Genomic DNA, 3,361 nt, shown 5'->3' on the forward strand with positions numbered 1-3,361 from the left:
ATTTAAAAAATTAAAAAAAAAAAAGAATACAGGCTTTGGGGTCCAACAGACAAAGGTATGAATAATGGATCTTCCTCTTAATAGCTTTGTTAACCTGGGTGTCTTTTAGTTTTTTTATGCCTCAGTTTACTCATCTGTAACACAGGGACAATAGTATTTGCCTCATAGACTTGGTTTGAGTATTGAATGAGATAATGAACAAAAAGCACTCACTGGGTCACAGAAAATTCCCAGTAAGTGGCAATTATATTGTTAAATTATCATTTTAATTGTTTGTGCAGTCTTTTACTAGCAAACAGGGAAGGAGTAATAACAGAAGATAATTCCTGGCAGGCATCCTTGCCTTGCCAGTGGCGGCTGCGAATGATGGAACAGAACACAGAGTAGTTTAAGCAAAAGGAGGGTTAACTATGAATCCTGACGTCACATGCCGCAGCTGGACCTCAGGAATGGTTGGAAGTGGGAACTCAAACCCTGCGAGGGCTCTTCCCTGACTGTGTCCTCTGCCCCTCCCTGAACGTCTTGCTCTTTCTCTGCAGACCAGCATCTCCTCTGCTCTGGTCCACATGGTGGGAAATGTGGCCCTCACAGCCCAAGCTGCGCATCTTACACCTTCAGCCGCCAGAGTGGAAACCTCCCAGTTCCAGGTCCAAACATTCTCTGGCCCTGCCAGGGACAAGTGCCATCCTTAGACGAAGCGGCCACCGTCAGGGCACTGAGCCAGGAGGCTGGACCCTGAAGATGGGAGCAGTAGGGGACAGTGTGGAAGAGGGCGTACTAGGCCTGTTGGGAATGTCATTTATGCAGAACCAGAGATCATCGAGACTGTGTTTCCTTCCTTGAATCCCTTTTAGGTTTCCCTGGAGTTTCTAAGGATTTCTAATAACGACAAGCAGTTCTCACAGCAATACACAAAAACATGGAATAGTCTTGAAAACAACGTTTCCTGAAAAACGTAACTCCAAGAAGGCTGCACTATACATATCATACCATTTTTATAGAGCTCATAACCAAGCACAACTAAACAAAGCTTTGTTTAAGCACAAATACATTTCTGATTGCATAGTATTTTTTAAAAAGCAGCCAGAGGCGAAAGAATGGTACAGGGAGCATTACCCTGGCTCATACACATAATTGGTAATAGTCTAGTTCCTGGGTTGGGTGATAGTACACAGGTATTCATTACATTATCACCATTTACAACTAACATGGCTTTCATATAATCATATAATAAATGCATCAAATATTGTTTTTCAGAAGACAATTACAAATTGTTCAAGAAAGGAAATGTAATCTTGGTGACTACTAGCTCTGCAACAAAACATATTTATATGGTCACAAGATATAAGATAAACACTTTTCATTGAGTTTCAACTTTTAGAATCAACAGATGCACAAAGCACGGAAGACTTAATTTTAGCCACAGAAGTAAACATAACTGTCATCAGCATTGATATTGCCCAGGCGAAAGCCTAGAAGAGGCAAACTGGCAGGTGGAAGGAGGAGAAGGGAGCAGAGGGGAAGGGTGGCAGCCCTCCACTAACGACACAGGAAGACTTGCTGGCTTCCTTGTCCTTAGGTTGGGATAACTCTGGCGCGTGTTCTACAGCGGAAGCTGGCGAAGTTGTTCAGTACAGGTCGGTCCAGGTTAGGCTTCGTGAGCCACACAGTCTCCATCACAACTACGCAACTTGGCTGTTACAGTGTGAAAGCAGCCACAGACCATATGTAAGTGAAAAGGAGTGGCTATTCCAATAAAACTGTTTTATGGCCCAGGACACAGTCGCCCAACCTTGCTCTGTGCTGTCACCCCAAGTTCCCCAAGGGGATGGAACTCCAGTTGCCCATGGTAGGAACTGGTTTGATACCCTTTGTTGACTTTCTTCCCTTCCCTGTCTCACTTCCTTACACCTTTACTGCTGTGTCATGGGGTCACCTCCCCAGTAAGCTACCTGTACTCAAATCTTTCTCTCAAGGTCTGCTTCTGGGGGAACCCAAATGAAGACAGGTGAGAGCTATTATCATCACTGTTTTTCACATGAGGAAACTGAGGCACAATGAGGCTAAGTAATTTGCTTAACGTGACAGAGCCAGCATTGAAACCAGAAAGTCTCACTCCAGAGTTCTGGATATATTCAAAACATCCTGGAAAATCAGCAGAGTAGGGGAGGGGGACGGTGGTCAGAGGAATGGGGACACCCCCAGAAGGAAAAGAATTCTGCAGAGTAGTGGGGAGGACAGAGAGAGACATGGACTTGCTCCTTGTCAGTGAGTGCCCAGGGAATGATGATTATGGTCATCTGGGCAGATGGGAACTTGGCAGCTTCCCAAGATAGTCCCATGGCCCAAACATGACACGGAAGCAGCAGAGAGCCACCAGACCTAAAGGGACCCCATGGATAGAAGCAATGGGCATGTCAGTATAACCTGGGAGGACAGTGGGCCAGGCCCCTGAGAGTCACTCTGACACATTGTGCTCCAGCTCTAGTTAGTGGTGGGAAGGAGCAAGCTATATTTTGTTTTTCACTATAACCTGGTGGAATGAACGTTATACCTTAAAAATTAAGTTGAATTATAAGAAATGAAAATTGTTTAATGTCTTGCACTTCTAAGTTTGTGGTTTGAGATGAAATCTTCTGCAAAGGATAGAAAGTTTCCTTAAAGGTTCCTTATGCAGAACATGAAGGGGGGTGCAGCCAGCCTCAGAAAGAAATTGGAACCGGGAAGTGAACTCTCTTTCCATTGCTCCTCTATAACATCTCTGTATCTGTTTCATTCTTCTCTGCTACTCCTAAATATTTACATTCATTCTATTCAAAGAGCCCAGACAATGAACATTTCTTGGTTCCAGTCCCAAATTTCCAGGGAAGGACACTGATTGGCCCAGCTTGAAGAAGTTGTATATCCCACCCCCAGTCAGTGGGCAGAAGTCACAACCATATAGTGGAATATGGCTTCTGCAAGCCCATCCTTGGGTGGGATGCACAGTCTTCCAGGAAGAAGAGTTTGGCAGATTACCCAGCAAGTGTCCTATGGAGTGGCAGCTCTGTGCAAGGGCACTGCACTGAAAGGCTGAGCTCACATGCCATCTTCTGGATGAGGGCTTCCCTAATCCCAGCCACTGAATTTGCCTATCCCTACAATTCCCAAGCACATTCTGATCAATATTAATTTCCTTGGTCATGCCCTATCATGCACCCTGTATCATGGGCTTTTATTTGTTTTTGTTTTTTGAGACAGAGTCTCACTCTGTTGCCTGGGCTAGAGTGCCGTGGGTCAGCCTAGCTCACAGCAACCTCAAACTCCTGGGCTCAAGTGATCCTTCTGCCTCAGCCTCCCAAGTAGCTGGGACTACAGGCAT

This window comes from Propithecus coquereli, unplaced genomic scaffold, assembly GCF_000956105.1.
Source record: "Propithecus coquereli isolate 6110/MARCELLA unplaced genomic scaffold, Pcoq_1.0 Scaffold482, whole genome shotgun sequence".
Classification (NCBI taxonomy): Eukaryota; Metazoa; Chordata; class Mammalia; order Primates; family Indriidae; genus Propithecus; species Propithecus coquereli.